Source organism: Hoplias malabaricus, chromosome 7 (assembly GCF_029633855.1).
Source record: "Hoplias malabaricus isolate fHopMal1 chromosome 7, fHopMal1.hap1, whole genome shotgun sequence".
Lineage (NCBI taxonomy): Eukaryota > Metazoa > Chordata > Actinopteri > Characiformes > Erythrinidae > Hoplias > Hoplias malabaricus.
In genome coordinates this window covers 17,616,484-17,637,066 of record NC_089806.1, presented here as the reverse complement: position 1 = coordinate 17,637,066, position 20,583 = coordinate 17,616,484, and the positions used below count along the sequence as shown (strand labels likewise).

The 20,583-nt window shown below is 39.5% G+C and overlaps 1 protein-coding gene across 1 annotated transcript in view; it reads right to left on the bottom strand.

Moving 5' to 3' along the window:
* LOC136702497 (kelch-like protein 29) overlaps positions 1-20,583 on the bottom strand; it is a 216,394-nt gene that overhangs the window by 181,236 nt on the left and 14,575 nt on the right. Inside the window, exon 2 of the mRNA XM_066677586.1 lies at positions 20,025-20,093. The gene's annotated coding sequence lies outside the window, so the exon portion shown is untranslated. The remainder of the gene's footprint in view (positions 1-20,024; positions 20,094-20,583) is intronic.

The window sequence follows — 20,583 nt, the reverse complement described above, 5'->3', positions numbered from 1 at the left end:
ATCTGCAGGAATATATCTTATTTTGGACCGGTCTTGTGCAGTTCATGCACTTATGCATAAAGACTATTCCATCTGCTCAATTCATGCACTTCTTTGGTCTAACAGTACTAATGCTGATGCACTTATGCACAAGGAGTCAAAAGATATTACAAGTTCCCTGCTGCTGTTCTCTCCACTGGACTTGATCTGGACTTCAGTAACAGCTTCGTGGCCACTAATAGAGCTGTGATCAATAACGAATCCCCATGTTTCAATTGAATCTGAAAATATCACTGGAGACCATGCATCAATAATAATGGTGCAGATGGGAATAAAATCACAGCCCTCAGTGGCCTAGGCTACAGACAGTTTTACACAAATTAGTGGAGCTGCTGGAGTAGTTTGATCTCAGTTTGAACGTGCCCCCCGTGTTTCCATTAGCCAGCACGACTCTGATCTTATCACATTCCTGCTCTGCTCTAACTTCATGGATATTATCATATTTTAAAACTAGTCAAGCTCTGCATTAGACATTAGAGTGCAATGTTACTCTAAAACTTTCATGCATGTAGCCAGGTCTTCAGTTTATTACTGTCTCAATACAGCCCTGCAGGGTTGGGGTCTGTGAGGAGTTTGTTGTGTTCTTCCAGTGTCTGTGTGGGTTTCCTCCCACGGTCCACAAAAAACCCACGTTGGTAGGTGGATTGGCGAAAAGTGTCCATATGTGTGAGTGTGTGAGTGAATGTGTGAGTGGGTGTTGCCCTGTGAAGGACTGCCGCCTCCTCTGGGGTGTGTTCTTGCCTTGCGCCCAGTGATTCCGGGTAGGCTCCGGACTCACAAAGACCCTGAACCGGAACGTTATTGATAAGCGATTGCAGACAATGAATGAATATTTACACCTACTGCCCATGCTCTTAAATAAAGAAATCAACAACACTTTGTCTGCCCCATGCCTACTTCTTCGAAGATTAACACCCTAACATTATTATCAAATAGTGTGCAAATAGTTACACGGCCTAAAGTCAGTAAGAGGAATATAAGTTATCTATTGAAAATTTTGCTTAAACTAATGTCTAAAGGACTACATTGTGTGTTAAACTGCAGCCAAACTGAAAAAAAATTAATTTTATTATACCTTCAGTTAAGGCCATAACATGTACATGGATTGATGCAATTAAAGTTACAATCCTTTCCTTTCAGGACATAATTATGGAGAAAATGTTATTTTCCCCTTTGAATTTAGTTCCATTACAAACAGGGAGTAATTAGTTAAAAGAAGTAAAAACAAGCAACAAGTACTTTCAGACTTTCATATTTTGTAGTTGCTGTCATTTATATTAGTAAATTATTAATATAATATTAAAATATACTTTTTCTGGAAAGAAAAAAAAAAGAACTGATTTGTTAATCCTTTTAAATGTTTATTTAACTGGCAACAGCACAAAGAATAACAACTGATTGTACTTTTTTAACAAAATTTGAACTTGGTGCCTGCAACCCACTCCAAGACATTTGTGTACATCACGTTCTCTCTTAATTACACTTCATAATCTTTTGAGAACTGATACAAAATTCCTTTTTAACCCATCTCGCATTACAAGACATCTGCTGCTCAACAGTATATAAACATCATTGTCTGATTCTCCTCTTCATGATGTGCCATATAAGACAGGTTTGGACCGCAGGCAGGTCAGTCAAGCACACACACACTGTGTCTACAAAGTCACGCTGTTGTAGCACATGCAAAATGAGGCCTGGCATTATCTTGCATGAATAACCATGGACTATGCATGTAGGAATGCAACCATAATGGCAGCAAATATAACTCCATATACATCTTCTCATATATGCAGGTCACATTTGACATGGGCACTGGAATATCCTACAGTGTAACAGATGTTGGTGTATTGCTACCGAAATAGAGTATCAAGCTGCATTTGTTGATGCAATGACGGACAGTATTAGGTGACAAGATTTTTCCAATGTACTCCTGAACCAATAATACATTCTAAATTTATAAAATATAGTGTAGCCTGCCAATATATTGGATATATTTTCTATGCACTTACAATTTAAATCAATATATGTTTGCTTCATATATGTCTCAAATTCCCAACATAATCTGTAATATGTGTAAACTGTCTGTAATTACAAACACATGATAATCTTACTGGTCCTTCATTTTCATTGCTGTACACAAGGAATTTAAGTGCTAAAAGTACCCCTTGTGGAAAATGTTCAGAGAACATAAATGTAATTTTGAATTTATTGATTTTAAGCAAGTAATCATGACCAAGCCTTACTTTCCCACATGTTTTCCCTTAAATATAATTCACTTTTGCCTTTTTGAAGCAACCAAAGTGGCTACTTGACCAACTTCCTGATCTGCCATCACTCAGAATCAATATTAATTTGTATCATCGGGAAGCTTACAAACTTTTAAATATGTGCATATTTTACTGTGAATGAACAACCAGCTTCATAACACAAGTACTTGTCAACTGCAGTTTGGAATGCTGGTCGTAATGTCAGGCAGAAGAGAGTTGGTGAAAAACTCAGTCGATAAATTCCATCTTACAATCTGTTCACAAGTGGAATCAGGAAAGAAATTTGACTCTCAAATCTAGCTCCTGAGCGCACATGTCATCACCATCTAAACTGATTGCCCAGCATTCAGATTTGAATAGAATGTGGAGTGCAACGAAAACATGCAGAGTGTTCGGCACAGATGGTGCTCATAGGCTGAAAGGGCCAATGAGAAATATCACCATGAGACATAAGCAAGGAAATAATCTTCCAAAAGTGAGTGTTTAAGAAACAGACAGTAGCAGGGCCAAGAGATGATGGGTTACCACAGAGCACTGATTTAAGAGTGCGCTTACTGATGGGAAAGAGATGTATTAAAGTTAGATATGATCCCTGTTGTCCCAGAACTTGGTCTAACCTCGAATAAAGTAACTGAAATGCTGCCAAAAAAAGCTTGGACAGGCAATGGAGTAACAAAATCAGACTGGTTTGTCTTTGGAATCCTGAGGCAAGTGAGGCCAAAAGACACAAAACGAGAGAAAGGAATGAAAGAGTATGAGCAGAATACACTTTCCCATGTGCCTTTCATTCTTGCTTATAATATACATTATACGTTTACAGCACCCATTTCTTCTTAAGGGTGTAATGCCTGAGGTTTTGAAAACTACATTTACCTATTACTTATGAAATACGTTATGATATAAATCTGAATATGGCTGAACATGGTCTGCTTTAACAGGCCTGGGAGGGCTCTCTTTGAGAGAGGGGTGGGAACGCCTGCTGTTGGCTTGAGGCATGAAGGCCTTTCAGCACGCTGAACCTGCTGAGCAGAATGGAATGCAAACCTGCAGGAAGGTTTTACCTAATGGCTTCTCCAGCCGCCCAGGCTCTGGTCACCAAGGCGATGCACAGTGACCGTTCAGCCCCAGTGGGCACGTTTTACACACCCGCCGCTGCAGCTCATGCACCATTAACCTGGAGAAGGGGAAAAAACTCCAGTCCCTGAGACACCAGGTCTCTGGCCCAAACAGCAGTCCACTCTCCCCTCATATTACTGAGTGAAATAGCTGAGTAAGACCATAAATAAGCACCGCAGAGGCTAAGCGGCATCTCATGAGCCGAGCTTTAACGGGGCTGAGAGATAGCCATGAACCTTTACTCGGATTTTGTGAGCAGAATAGGGAATGTATCAGACACTGAGATAGAGCAGAATAAAAGTCATCTGGACATGATTGTTGCGAATGAAGTAATTATGCCCGCTTGGATCCACAGAGCCATATTTTTGAAAGAAAGCTTTCATTATATCTCACCAGACAAAAGCATATTCCTCCAATACCTAGTACAGTAAGAGCACAGAGCCATCTGACCTACTTTGAGCTCTGCATTATCAACAGCAATTAAGTGAAATGGCAGCCATCATAGCCTCCTTAGCTGACAGAGATATTAAACGCTCACATACTCCAGGGACATGCTGATTTACGGAGCCAAAACAAAGCAAAGGACTTTCAAAATGAAAAAATCCATGAGGGTCAAAGACATATGGAATTAACAATGCAGAAAAGTTCCCCAGATAGATGGCTGTTTCAGAAATATTCACTTCAGTTTTCACTGTGCAGCCAACCAGTCCAAGGAACTTGATAGAGACAGTCAATCATAAAAAAAACCAAGCTCTATACAACTGTAACTTTCTATCTAGAACTAGTAACCTGTTACTTTATTCCAATAGGGTGGCTGCATTTGACTGTCCATAGAGATTATGAATGAGAATGTGAAAAAAATACTCCAGCAAAGAATAGTCCTTCAATGAAAAAAAGAGAATAAAAATGCTATTTTTGATGAATGAATGTATTTTAAATTAATTCACTCATTGTATGTAACCAGTTCACGTTCGCGGTGGATCCGGAGCCTACCTGGAATCACTGGGCACAAGGCAGGAGCACACCCTGGATGAGGCACCAGTCCTTCACAGGGCGACACACACACACTCACACCTACACTGTCAGAAAATGTGTCACTGTGGTGGTACCCTCAAGGGTACATATTGGTACCTTTAATTAGGTTGATTTCATACGCTCCGTTTCATCTCCAGGACTTTTATTATGATTTTTTTTTATATGAACCTGTTCTGAAACGATTCTGTACTGAAAGATTACAAACATGTATCTCTCCTATTGTAGAAGAGAATACAATGTGCCTTTAAAGAACAAAACTGGACTTTTAAACACTGTTGTACCTTTAAAAGTTCATTTACACAGTTTGTACCTTTAGTGACCAGTATTGCACCTCTACGGCAACTTTTCTTCTGAGAGTGTATCAACACTTTGGAGCAACCCATCTACCTACCAACATGCGTTTTTGGACTGTGGGAGAAAAAATATACACTGCATTATCACTGAGTTAGGAACACCCACCTTGTATCGACGCTCATTTTTCATTTTATCAGCTCCACTGACCATACAGGAGCACTTTGTAGATCTACTATTACAAACTGTAGTCCACCTATTTCTCTAAAAATTCTTCTGCTTTCTTATCCCACTTTTCCCCGTGTTCTTTCCTAACCCTAACGTCACAGAGCAGGTGTGATTTGGGTTTTGGATCTTTCTACTCAGTGAGGTGAGACTAAAATTGTGGTGATGTGTTAGTGTGTGTTGCACGAGAAACAAACTGGTCAAACACTGTGTCCACTCATTGTCCACTCTGTTAGACACACCCACTTCATTGATCCACCTTGCAGATGTAAAGTCAGAGACTGTCCAGTGCCTGTCCAGTGCCCGTCCAGTGCTGCACATTTTGTGTTGGTCGTCCTCTAGTTCTTCATCAGTGGACACAGGACACCCCTGAAAGGATGCTGTTGGCTGGATATTTTTGGTAGGCGGACTATTCTAAGCCCAGCAGTGACACTGAGGGCTTTAAAATCTTTAGCAACAATACTGTGTCTGATCCATTTGTACCAGCAGAGCACCCACTAGCACACCAATACCCCATCAGTGTCACTGCAACACTGAGAAGGATCTGACACACAAATCATACCTGTTCTCTAGTGGTCCTGTGGGATAAGTGAAAATGGGATAAGAAAGCATGCAGAAAATCATGTGGACTATAGTCTGTAATTGCAGAGGTGCTCCTGTGTTGTCAGTGCAGCTGATAAAATGGACACAGTGTTGATATAATTAGGTGTTCCTAATCCAGTGATCAATCAGAGTAATAACTACAACCCCAATTTCAGTCATGTTGGGATATTGTGTAAAACATAAATAAAAACACAATATGATGATTTGCAAATCCTTTTCAACCTACATTCAATTGAATACACCACAAAGACAAGATATTTAATGTTCAAACAGATATACTTTTTTTTTCTTTTTTTTTTTTTTGCAAATATTCCTTCATTTTGAATTTGAGGCCTGCAACATGTTCCAAAAGAGTAGGGCGAGGGGCATGTTTCCCACTGTGTTAGATCACCTTTCATTTTAACAACACCCAATAAGTGTTTGGGAACTGAGGACACTAATTGGTGAAGCTTTGTAGGTGGAATTCTTTCCCAGTCTTGCATGATGTACAACTTCAGTTGCTCAATAGTCTGGGGTCTCTGTAATTGTGTTTTGCGATTAATAATGCGGCACACATTTTCAACGGGAGACAGGTCTGGACTGCAGGCAGGGCAGTCTAGTACCCGCACTCTTTTACTAAGAAGCCACACTGTTGTAACTTGTGCAGAATGTGGCTTGGCATTGTCTTGCTTAAATAAGCAGGGATGTCCCTGAAAAAGACATTGCTTGGATGGCAGCATATGTTTCTCCAAAACCTGTATGTACCTTTCAGCATTAATGGTGCCTTCACAGATGTGCAAGTTACCCATGCCATGCGCACTAACACACCCCCATACCATCAGAGAAGCTGGCTTTTGAACCTGCGTTGATAACAATCCAGACAGTCCTTTTCTCTTTGGCCCGGAGGACATGATGTTCATGATTTCCAAAAACAATTTGAAATGTGGACTCGTCAGGTCACAGGGCACTTTTCCACTTTGCGTCAGTCCATTTCACATGAGCTCAGGCCCAGAGAAGCCGGCGGTGTTTCAGGGTGTTGTTGATATATGGCTTTCACTTTGCATGATAGAGTTTTAAATGGTACTTGTAGCTGGATGTGCAAAAAAATGTGTGTTCACTGACAATGGTTTTCTGAAGTGTTCCTGAGCCCATGTGGTAATATCCGTTACAGAACGATGTCGGTTTTTAATGCAGTGCCTGAGGAATGGAAGGTTATGGGCATTCAATGTTGGTTTTTGGCCTTGCTGCTTACTTGCAGAGATTTCTCCAGATTCTCTGAATCTTTTGATTATATTATGGACTGTAGATGATGAATTCCCTAAATTCTCTGCAACTGTACGATGAGAAACACTGTTCTTAAACTGTTGGATGATTTTCCCAGGCAGTTGTTCACAAAGTGGTGAATCTTGCCCCATCCTTTCTTGTGAATGACTGAGCCCTTCAGGGATGCTCCCTTTATACCCAATCATGACACTCACCTGTTTCCAATTAACCTGTTCACTTGTGGAATGTTTCAAACAGGTTTTTTTTTTGAGCATTCCTCAACTTTCCCACTCTTTTGTTGCCCCTGTCCCAACTCTTCTGGAACGTGTTGCAGGCCTGTTTTATCTGTTTTAACATTAAATATCTTGTCTTTGTAGTTTATTTAATTGAATATAGGTTTAAATGGATTTGCAAATCATCATAATCTGTTTTTATTTATGTTTTACACAATGTCCCAACTTCATTGAAATTGGGGTTATATGTCAGACATAGACATTGAGTGGAGACAGGATTTTATTATTACTTTTTTTTTTATTTTATTATAAGCAGGTGTGGGCTTACTCATAGCCCCCCGGTTTAACGCCTGTACGTTGGGGTTTACCCCAGTGGACGAGAGGGTAATTTCCCTGCGCCTTCGGGTTGGGGAAAGGGCTCTGACTGTTATTTGTGCTTATGCACCGAACAGCAGTTCAGAGTACCATGCCTTCTTGGGGACCCTAGAGGGAGTGCTGGAGAACACTCATTCTGGGGACTCCATTGTTCTGCTGGGGGACTTCAACGCTCACGTGGGTAATGACAGTGAGACCTGGAGGGGCGTGATTGGGAGGAACGGCCCCGCTAATCTGAACCGGAGTGGTGTTCAGTTATTGGATTTCTGTGCTCGTCACAGTTTGTCCATTACGAACACCATGTTCGAACATAAGGGTGTCCACAAGTACACCTGGCATCAGGACACCCTAGGCCGCATTTCGATGATCGACTTTATAGTCGTATCATCTGACCTGCGGCCATATGTTCTGGACACTCTGGTGAAGAGAGGCGCTGAGCTGTCAACTGATCACCACCTTGTGGTGAGTTGGATCAGCTGGCGGGGGAGGATGCCGGACAGACCTGGCAGGCCCAAACGTGTGCTGAGGGTTTGCTGGGAACGTTTGGCAGAGGAACCTGTCAGAAAGATCTTCAACTCCCACATCCGGCAGAGCTTCGACTGCATCCCGGGGGAGGCTGGTGACATTGAGTCCGAGTGGGCCAAGTTCCGGACCTCCATTGTTGAGGCGGCTGAACGGAGCTGTGGCTGCAAGGTTGTCGGTGCCTGTCCCCGCACTCGGTGGTGGACACCCCGGGTAAGGGGGGCTGTCAAGCTGAAGAAAGAGTCCTATCAAGCCTGGTTGGCTCAGGGGACTCCGGAGGCAGCCGACAGGTACCGCGGAGCCAAGCGGCTTGCGGCCTCGGCAGTCGCTGAGGCAAAAACCCGGGTGTGGGAGGAGCTCGGTGAGAACATGGAAAACGACTTTCGGTCGGCTCCAAGACTGTATATGGTGGGGGTGGGGAACTGTTGACCTCGACTGGGGACGTCACCAGACGGTGGAAGGAATACTTTGAGGATCTTCTCAATCCCACCAGCACGTCTTCCGCAGAGGAAGCAGAGCTTGGGGACCCTGGGGGGGGCTCGTCTATCACTGGGGCTGAAGTGGCCAAGGTGGTAGGGAAACTCCTTGGCGGTAGGGCCCCGGGGGTGGATGAGGTTCACCCCGGGTTCCTCAAGGCTCTGGATGTTGTGGGGCTGTCCTGGTTGACACGTCTTTGCAACATCGCGTGGACATCAGGGGCACTGCCTCTGGACTGGCAGACTGGGGTGGTGGTCCCCCTTTTCAAAAAGGGGGATCGGAGGGTGTGTTCCAACTATAGGGGGATTACACTCCTCAGCCTCCCCGGCAAGGTCTATGCGGGGGTGCTGGAGAAGAGAGTCCGACTGATAGTTGAACCTCGGATCCAGGAGGAACAATGCGGATTCCGCCCCGGTCGTGGAACACAGGACCAGCTCTTTACCCTCGCTAGGATCCTGGAGGGTGCATGGGAGTTTGCTCAACCAGTCTACATGTGTTTTGTGGATCTGGAGAAGGCATTCAACCGTGTCCCTCGGGGTATTCTGTGGGGGGTGCTCAGGGAGTATGGGGTACTGGGCTCTTTGTTACGAGCTATCCAGTCCCTGTACAAACAGAGCAGGAGTCTGGTTCGTATGGCTGGCAGTAAGTCCGACTGGTTTCCAGTCAGAGTTGGACTCCGTCAGGGCTGCCTATTGTCACTGGTTCTGTTCACAATTTTTATGGACAGAATTTCTCGGCGTAGCCAAGTGGCGGAGAGTGTCCGGTTTGGTGGTCTCAGGATTCCATGTCTGCTTTTTGCAGATGATGTGGTCTTGTTGGCTTCATCGAGCCGGGACCTCCAGGGGATGAGGATCAGCACCTCCAAGTCCGAGTCCATGGTACTCAGCCGGAAAAGGGTGGAGTGCTCTCTCCAGGTTGGAAGTGAGATCCTGCCTCAAGTGGAGGAGTTTAAATACCTCGGGGTCTTGTTCACGAGTGAGTTAAAGATGGAGCGTGAGATTGACAGGCGGATCGGTGCAGCGTCAGCAGTAATGCAGGCTCTGTACCGGTCCGTTGTGGTGAAGAGAGAGCTGAGCAAAAAAGCAAAGCTCTCGATTTACCGTTCAATCTACGTCCCAACCCTCACCTATGGTCACGAGCTTTGGGTAGTGACCGAAAGAACGAGATCGCTGGTACAAGCGGCTGAAATGAGTTTTCTCCGCAGGATGTCTGGACTCTCCCTTAGAGACAGGGTTAGGAGCTCGGACATCCGGGAGAGACTCGGAGTGGAGCCGCTGCTCCTCCACGTCGAGAGGAGCCAGTTGAGGTGGTTCGGGCATCTGGTTCGGATGCCTCCTGGACGCCTTCCTGGAGAGGTGTTCTGGGCATGTCCAACAGGGAGGAGGCCCCGGGGCAGACCAAGAACACGCTGGAGAGACTATATGTCTCGACTGGCCTGGGAACGCCTCGATATACCCCCGGAGGAGCTAGAGTCGGTGGCTGGGGAGTGGGAGGTCTGGGTTTCTTTGCTCCGACTGCTTCCCCCGCGACCCGGATAAGCGGTGGATAATGGATGGATGGATTCAGTTGTTCACTGTTCTAGTACTAGACACACCCAATATATAACCATGCCATATTTTAGCGTTATAACAATAACATATCATTACTTTGCCCACCTTTATTGAAATTAGCTCTAAAAATCTATGATTTAGCACAGGTTCCCCAGCAGACCAGTCCTGTTAATTCTACACTGAACATCTATTGACCCACTAGATTAAAACTATTTTCTGTAAATCCTCTCAAGATTACCTGAGCTGTACTCCCAAACACAAGAGTCATTGTTTTTCATCCTAAGAAATAACAATGCGTAAATTAGGTACTTCAGCCTCAAAGCTTCACATTTTTAGCACATACCTGTTATATAGCCTTGCAGTTGGAGAATCTAATTACACACTGTTTTCATGTAACTGGTATTGACATGCAGCATTCTCTTTTTTTTATAGAGCAATAATGTTGGTGTTTATACATTTGGAGGAATTCTGTTATTGACATTGCATATGAGTTTTCATATGCAATAGGTTGTAATTTCTATAACAAATATAGCCATTTCATTTATTACACAAAATAACCATGAAATTTGATATGCAAATTCAATAAATTTGATTAAACAAATGGACACAGTGATGCAACAGGTGGTGTCAATATCACGTCCAAAAACACATGCTGGTAGGTGGATTTGATATTCAACAATGTCCACAGATGTGAGTGTGTGTCTGTGCTGCCCTGTGATGGACTGGTGATTATTAATTATAATTAATTATAATTCATTATCTATTATAGATATATTCAAAAACATTCATTTAGTTTTAATTCTATTTCACCTTACTATCCCTTGCATGCACTTGTTCTCAGTGAAGAAAAATACCTCAATACTGTTTTATGTCTCAGACATCAGGGAGCATATTTTTTATTCAGTTCATTTAATAACATTCTCTGTGGTGGCTCTTATAGACATTAAACTCTTGAGACATCTGGTTGCTATCACAACCAATGGAAGAAGTGAACAAGGATTTTTTTCACATGAAATCACTCTGAATGACTTTGTTTAAATCTTCACAACTAAGTAATGATAAAACTCTGAAAGATTATAAACATATGCTCATCAGACCTGAAGAAAATATTTTGCCAATCTGCAACCCTCTCCCACAGCTGACCCACAATATTAACAATATTTCAAATCCTCTTGACAAATTGCTATTTATTCTGACCTCTGAGCAATATGCATTCTGCATATATACTGAAACCTTCTTCATGCATACAAGGTGATGGCAGGATTTGGTAACAAGCTCCTACTGACCTACTGCTACAGCCTGAGCATTGATGTTCATTACTGTTCCTTCCTAGTTTGTTCATCATCACTCAGCTCTACACATATACTGATGGTCACTAGCTCTGTACAGACTTGGAGTGACTCAACAGAAGCACTCACGTAATGAAAGCACTGAATCGGGTTAAGGGAAATATATATTTTACGGCAACTCTCAGGGTCAGCCATCATATATCTAAATGGAATAAAGGCAGATTTGTCAAAGGTGGTTTAGTTTGACAGAGCATGCCTGTCTGCAGGAGCACACAATACTGTTTGTTCTCTCCATCTGCCAACGTATCACAGCTCCCCAGTTTTCATCTACCGAGCCACTGCAATTCCCCTAATGGCTTCTATGTGAAGACAAATAGGGTAGGTTCTACTATCTTAACCTACAATATCAGATTAAATAAGGTCAGCTCTTCAAGAGACCCCCAAGGAAGCAATGATGATAGACGTAAAGGGGTTATGCTTTGACATATGACATGTGTATACAGCTCCTCATGTAATATGTGCACTAGAATGGCTTCCAGTGATTCCTTTAAATAGCTTTGTGGTTAGTCTATGTGATCTACTTCTTACTCCCTGTGCAATACGGGCATAAATTACAAAGTTATAGATATTACTGGCACATTCACGACATCCGAATCCACATTCAAAGTAAAGGCATGAGTTAAACATTTTACAGCAGTGAAAATGCTTCATAACACAGAGGTGATATACAGTGAAAAGGGCACATATCTCAGGAATTTGTTCATAAAGATCAGACAAAAACACATTACATCTATACCATGTGTTAGACATCTGTACAGCCCATGATTCCAGTCTATAAATCTCCTTGGAATCCCTTTAATGGAACTGCAAACACAGCTAATGGGTGTCCTGCTGATGTGGAAAAAAACTAAAGCAAAACCACCAAAGCAAATATGACCACTAAGTTTAACCACATGCCATACCTTAACTGACACAGCAATGTCACAGATGAACCTCTAATGCACCACATTTGGTATCTTTGACCTCCTAGAAAACATCAACTTCACCACTACAGCATCAGGTAAGCACACCATGACTGTCAATTGTACTGTGCTATGTAAAGGTTAGTGACCAACCTTTTCTTATTTCATTTCCAAATGACAATTAAGTACAACTTAATTTTTCAGTGTCAAGGTGAAAGGAGAAACATATGTAACATAAACACATACTCTGTGCCTTTATCAATGCATAAAATCAGGCTTTCAGTTTTTCAAAATAAATTAATAATAATAATAAAATAAATAGAATAAATAATTGGGATTGGGTAATTTTCCACACTTACAATTTTGATTGCTAGGTGCTGATTAGATATGCTTCTTATAGTCAAAGTAAAATACTTTCAGTGATGTTGAGTGTGATTTAGAGGGGCAAGGCCATGGTTTTTAGAACACCAGAGACTTTTGTTTAAAATCAAATCAAATTTATTTGTATAGTGCTTTCTACAACTGATGTTGCAACGAAGCAGCTTCACAGAATTCCGGTAAGACGAAGTTTTGACATGAAATGTAAAAATGTAAAGAATGTAATAAAAAACCCCAGTGGAGCAAGCCAAGGGCAACAGTAGCAAGGAAAAACTTTCTATATTCAGAAAAGACACTTAAGTAAGCATGGTGCTTGATTCCATTTTTCCTATAAGAAAGCTTTACAAACAGGTTATCGTTTGGTGGTAGATTTGATGCTCAGGAGTCTCATTTTCTATATTTCTTATTTTCTTGTAATATTTATGAAATCCAATTTTGAAAAATGTATATAGCTATAAATTATAGCTAAGCTCTTTAAAAATAAATCCAGAGAAAGCTGAAGCTAACTAACTCACTGGTCATGTAGACTTAAAAATGTATAAATGAAGGGTTGTCTCAATAATTTACACATGCATTAAAAAATATTGCATGGGAAATTATGAGGCATTCAACAATTAAAATGCAAATGAAATACAAGTCCTTTAGGGACTCTGCAATGTTGTCTTAAAATGATCATCAGGGACTTACAGGAGTATGCTAGTACAATCCAAACATTTCTTATGCTGTTTTCTTGGTTTGATCCCATCTTTGCACCCAAGGCAAACTCAATCCTTTGCACTTAAGACATGCTATGGAACAAAAAATGTGGCCCAAACATGTTAAGATAAATATCACATTTGCAGTTAAAAAATTAAGCAACAAATAACTAGAGGCGAGCCAAGATTAAACCACTGTACAACCTAACATCCTACAGTAGACCATAATAGGATTCAGAGATGTATTACATCCTATAGTCACTGCAAAATTAAATATACCGCAGCTTCAAGTAATAAACATTACACTTTAATGTAACATTTTCCACTAATGCTTCTCTGGTACTGTGGTTAAATCTCATTAAGGATAAATACACACAGAGAAAAAACTTTAATAATATCGGGAAAATAAGCTATCTTCTGTAAACACAAACACTTATATTTTTCCCCCCATAAAGTGCACAGACTGAAAGTATCGGTGCTTGTGCTTTTTTTGTACAAACTGTATGATTTTACACTGTAGGAAAGTAGGCAAAATCTCGGTTATCAAAAGTCTAGTATTTTCTAGTGAACCGTAATTGTAGTTTGAATAATAGTTATGAATGCAAATGTGCTTTACAGGAGGCCTTGCAGCAGCTTGTTTTCCTTTATCTTGTCTAATTATGTAAGATGTTTATAGCGCAAATGCACAGAGGAAATCAGTAAGGTCTCTGTGGTATTTAGAGAAATGTTTTTCAAACATCTACATCTGACAGCTATGTTTTGCTTTAGAACACAACTTCTTTATAAAGTTCTTCATATTTCACACATAATGCTGTGTGTACTCTAGGCAAGTAAACATTGGAAGGCATTTGAGTGACAGATGCAGGGAGGATGGGTACAGGGCCGAATGACTGGCAGGAGTTGGTGGAGGGGCTGTTTGAGATGTTACCTGTCAGCCAGCGGCCTGAGAGGAGGCGTCTCCTGAGACAGTGACGGGCCAGAGGTTTCCTATTCGTCTGGGCTGTGATGACAGGCTGACTCATTCTGTGAACTGGGGACTGCTACCGGCTATGGAGCCTCATTCTGTTTTTCTCTTCCTCTACCCATTTCTTCTTCCTTCTCCCCTTCAAACCCACCCTCCTCCCTAATAGGTTTTAGGCAGGGGCATGATATAGATATCTCAACCCTCTATGCTTCAAATGAAAATGCTTTTCTATTTTTCAAATGAATGCTAATCTTATTATTCTAAGAATTGTTGAATATTAATCTAAGCCCTCACTCATACATATCATACTTTCAAATTACTGCAGTTGACTTAGGCTGAAAAGTGAAGTATGTCATGTTTCCAACAAATTCAGCCCTGGAGGCATCGTTTACCTGACCTTCTGACCGAAACCGATCCAATGTGTCTACACATACACTCAGTATTAAATTCCCCATAGTCCTGGAGATATCTCTGTCAATGCTAAAAGCAGCAGCCCATAGGGATCTTGTGTTCTACAGAGTCCATGCTCTTTCACTTGGTCATCCATAAAACAGGAGATGGAGGGCCTAGCTTAAGCGATCAATGTCAGTGGAGGTGACACTGTTTCTAAAGTTTCTGAATGCTGTGACATTTGGCGAGGAAAAGGTAACCTTCTCCTCACAGCTCCTCTGAGTCTCCCCGTCAATCAACACTGTCTCCACCTCTCAGCACATTTTCACAGCTTGCATTCTAACACTGCTAGTGAGCAGATTCTTAACAGAATATTAAATATGATAATAGAATTGATAAGCACTATAACTAGACAAAGCTAAATGCCACGAATGTCAAAAGTAATGGTGCTTTTTAAGCACCCACAAAGCAATAAAAATATCCGATAATATGGAATGGAATCTGCATTAATTTTAACTACAGGCTTTCTGGAATACTATTAGCCCGCTCACATTAAATTAAATATGTATTAGCTATTAAAAACTATTAGCTATTTTGATAGATTAGTTAAGTATTTTTAAGCATGTTAAAACAGAGAGTGGCCTGTTCTTAAGTGAGATAAATGCTGGACTATAAAATTACATACATAGCGATACCTGACCTAGCTTTTAGCAGGAACAGCTAGCTTGCTAGCGCAAAGGCACAAATCTCCATTGCATCAGAGAATGGCTGTGGCTGCTTCATTCTTGGCTAATCCACCCTGTCTGGATTTAGCTCTTGCTACAGCTCCTACATCAATGACAATATCTTTCTACAACCTCCGCAGTATGCTCCTGCCATCAAAGAAGCTGGAGATTACTGACATTGCTAATATTCCTCTGCGGCTCTTCTATAGCTGTCTGTCTGCAGTGTGGAGTTTCATTTCAGATTTTCTACTTTCAATATGGTTGAGCATTACAGAACACAATGCCCTGGTCAAGGTTTAAATCACGTTATTATGTTCACATCCTCTCAGTAACGCAGATTCCCTACAACTGTTCCTACTCAATTTCATTCAGATTAACATACCTGGAAAATGCTTCAAATATCATCTCTGTGCAATTAAAAACATGTATTTCACAAAACAGTCACTATACATAGGAAAAAGCGACTTATTCCAAGTCATTTTACAGCAGTTCTATTGGTGAATAGAATGGGTTTTGGTAAAGCAATTATAAAAACCTTAAATGGCCAGGACCCACAAAACTTATTTATAAATTTGAAGTAAAAAACAATTAATCTAGACTGTCTTATGATATCATAAACTTTACATTAAGGGGTCAAATAATGAAAATGAGTGGATTTAAGACAAAACATTTTGTTCTCATCTTCACTTGCTATGGGTTTGTGACTCAATATTGTTATCTAAATTAAGCACCACTATGGTCACCATATGCTAAACCTGTGTAATATTACTATTGAGCTAGGTCTTCATCTTTGGTCATGAATATTAAAACTATGTCATAAACAAGAAAAAGACTACCTTGACAGACATTTGAAGTTTGTAACAGACAAGTTAACATTTATTTTACACCGTATGTAGCCATCGCTTCTACTTGCAGTCAGTGACATATCTAGAACTTACGGAATCCCTAGTGATGTCTTTCCTCCTCAATAAACTGGATCCACCACTTGACATATGAAACATGACAGGTTGATTCCACTGTCATTTCGCAAATATGATAGTGGATATTCCAATACATGGTATTAAGTTTGGCCCATTAATTCCTAACAAATGGGAAATGGTTGGTTGTATATTCCTAGACACCACAGAGAAAATAATTCTGTTATGATGATTTTTATTGGTTGTTTTAAATATTAAACATGAGTTTCATACCAACACTTAACAATGCAAATATTTAATTAAGTTAAAATATATGCAAGATGAAATTAATGAGCTTTAAATAAATTAACTTGCTTTAATGAGCAAATTGTTAATCTGAAAATGGCCATAGATGCAATTAGGAATAAAAGTCATAAAATAGTTTGCTACTAAAAAACTCCAAGCATGCCAAATAAAACATTGTAGAAACTATCCCAGAATTGCCAATATTCTCCATACTAAAACTGTGAGATATTCTAAACAACGTATGTAAAAGCCATGTGAAATGTTACGTTGATGCATTTAAACAGTCATTTATAAATTTGGCACAATACTAAATATTGTATGTGATATCCGCAAGTCACCTGAGCCAAGCAAGCTGCATCTAGAATTTGATAGCATGCTCTACATTGACAGCACTGCATAGGAGGCTAAAAGAGATTTTATTTAGTGATAACTCAGGAGCTGGATGCCTGCCTGGATATTTTTGCACTTCATACTCTCTCAGATGGTGTTTATACTAAAGCACAGTCTCTAATGGCCCTTAAACAGGAGCAGGCTGTGGGACTTGATCATGATGGCTTGTGAATGCAGTTCGTTCACACGTATTAGGCTCAATGGCCTGCATGAGATGGGTTGCTATGACCCCTGCTGTGAGAAAGGCCTCCCAGGGGTCTCACCATGACACTGCACCAACCTTAACCAACCAGGCCTGAGACATCTTAATAATTGTGTGAGTGTGTTTGTGTTTAGGGCATGATGATCTAGGTGGATGGGATTGTTAAACTCCAGTTATTGCACAACTATGCAATACATTTAATGGTGCATAATAGACAATTCTTGACACAGAAGGTCATGACGTACCAATGTTTTATCATAAATGTCACTACTGTTGGTATAGATCAATTTCAAATATATGATAGTATGATATTAGGCTGGGTTTCATGGCTGATATGTTGTTGCTCTTGGGCTTTGGGCTTGGGCATGCTTCACAAAAATGTACTTATGGTTTTGCAGGGCAGCTCTAGCAGATTACAAATGGAAAAATAGATATGTATGGAAGGTGACATCATATGAACAACAGGGACTCTTCAGTAAGACATGTTTACTGCTAATAGTCATCTATGAAGATTTCCGAATGTACAACTACTTTGTTGCACCTTTTAGTAATGCATATTCCTGAACAAATGCTTCTCTGGTACTTGTAGTTTCATAGTCTTGTAGCAACACAATAAGATTTCTTCTAACTGCATTGTTTTGTTATGCTTATTAAAAAATGTTCCTGTTAAGGCAACTTTTAAGTAAAAGTTATCAATTTTAGTAGATAATTCTGAGGAGATATGAATGAGATATAAGAAATTCACTTATATATCCACTAGAAGTGAGAGCAAAACTGAGAATTAGAAAATAAATGTGAAAATATGTAAAGGAAATCGAACTCCAAGATGTGGTAGACCACCCATGATGTCATCATCATGGTAATTTCCACAGCATTTTTTTTCTTCTTCATACTGCAAAGGAATAACTTACATAAGTGCCATATTTTTTCTTTCGTGTTCTTTTTTTACTTTTGTTCAATTGCATTTGTCATCCATAAATTCTGTTAAAACTAAAAAGCAATATTTGTGTGACATCCACATTTACAGCTAACAGCCATAACATTAAATTCACCTGCGTCATGTTGTACAGGTCTGTCTCATCCTACCAAAACAGCTCTGGGCTGGGTTTCCCAAAAGCATCTTAGAAAAAAGAAGATTCTTATGTGAACACACTAGACATGTTCTATAGTGGTGAAATATTCAAGGAAATTCACATCCCCTGTCAGTGATTTCAATGTTGTGGCTGATCTGAGCGTATGATTTATTTTATTTTTTGCTCTGCACTACTAGTAGCAGCTTGTCTGTGGTAGACTACATTACATATCCATCTATCCAATGCCTCATTGGTTTGAGCAGTAGAGCATTCATGCTTGATGGTCTATATGCCTTTTAATGTTATGAATGTATGCTGCAGGCACATGTTATTCATCACACATATTTAAATATGAAATCATATAAATAGTATTTTGGGTGCATAAATGAAAAATGCATAAAGCACCATTAACACTTCAGTTTGTGTAACTGAAACGTAATGACTGAAAGGCTTTCATTTTAGAAATAATTTTTGTATACTTACTTTAGATGAGACAGGTATACATATCGGTCCAATCTTTAGCCTTAATTACAATAAGACCATAATTAAGTCTATATCTTTTGAAATGAGTGATATATCTGAAATATATAGTGTCCTTCAAAAAAAAAAAAAAAAAAGCTGCTACTGATGCTGTAGAACACCTGGGTAGAGAATATGAATCTCATTTGGGAGCACAGTGCTAACCACAGATATAAACCCATGGACCCCATGCAAGAAACAGGTCAAGATTGGTCACTGAAAATCCTATGATCAAAAAGCTGAACAGCCCATTAGGCAGGCTTCAGAATAGACAAACCCAATTAAATCAATTCCGTTTAATCAAGCCTGGATGCAGGAAAAGAGGGGGTTTGAGCCACTCCTGCTGACTTTAAAGCATGGAATCTGACCACATGTACATCCAAGGCTGTGTGCACAAAACCTTTAAATGCCAGGTGTTGGAAATTTATAAGCTGATATATTTCCAAATCCATGAAGACAAATCCCAACATGGTTCAGGAGAAAGGATCAGATTTTATATAACCATATTCAGCTGTAAATTAGTGTTCAATTTCCACTGCCAGAGTGATGGGAGGTAGTGAAAATGAAGAACGAATTTGTAATGCGCAAGCTAAAAAAAAAAAATTATAAAAAATTATACACAATTATATTATACTCCTTTTTTTTTTTACACAGAATAAAAATGCATAATTTAATAAGAATTTAACTCTTAGAAGTTAGTACCCTTAAGTTGCCACACTCTTTAAAAAACATCACATAAAGATACACTTCACTGAATAATAAATTAATTTTACATTCAATTTTATATCAACAGATTTATGTGAACTTCACTTGTGTCCGATTCCAAACGAACAGTGACATAAATATGGAAAATGTGTTCTTTTTTTTTTTTTCACTAAACAAAACTATATGCATAAAAATAATTTCATTAAAATCATATTAAAATACTTATATTGCCATAATATATCTTATCTTCTACTTATAATCATAATTTTAATGAAAACCGTAGAAATTCACATACGTAATCTATTTCACAAAGCTACAAATTTTAAATAATTTAAATTCATATATAAGTGTTTTTCTTTAACCTCTATAACTGCAATAAATGTAACTACAAAGTGTTAAAAGGTGCCTATAATTAAAAATAATAATAATAATAATAAATGTAAAAGAGGCTATTGGCAATTTGTAGACTAAATAACGTGTACAGACTTTGTGAAATTGCTTTTTGAAAGTTCATAATGAGAAAAAAAAATCAGAGCTTTTTAAATAGTGCAGTACCTGGGGTCTGTGGAAGATTATGATGGTCATCACAGTCTAATGAGATCCTTGGAGTACTGTCAGGTGCTCCTGCAAAGACAAAAACAGCTGGGTTAATACATAGATATGAGGAAGCAGGGCAAACTGGTAAGGAGATACTCACAGTAACAACCTGAATTAGTGCTGCACATTATAATATAATCATATTTAAACTAACATGGTTTTAAAGTATCAGACAGCAGTTTAATGACCATTAATACAACTATTATTACAAGCCTAGAATATTAATATTCCTATAATAAAATAATGTTAAAATCCTAATAGCTCGTTTTGTTTGGAGTGTATTAATTCTCTTAAAATTACCTTAAAGGCAACCTTTTAACATAAAGAAAGAAATGTAAACATTCCACTTTAAATTTTAAAGTAACTGATTATTCAGTGGAAGGCATGTTATTTTTTTTATAATCTCACAAAATTAAATGGTTTCCTTTAAACAGGAACTCTTTTTTGTGCAAAACAGTAAAAAAGGAAACAGTAAAAACAGATTGATACTGAAGTGCCAATACATTAAAAACATAAT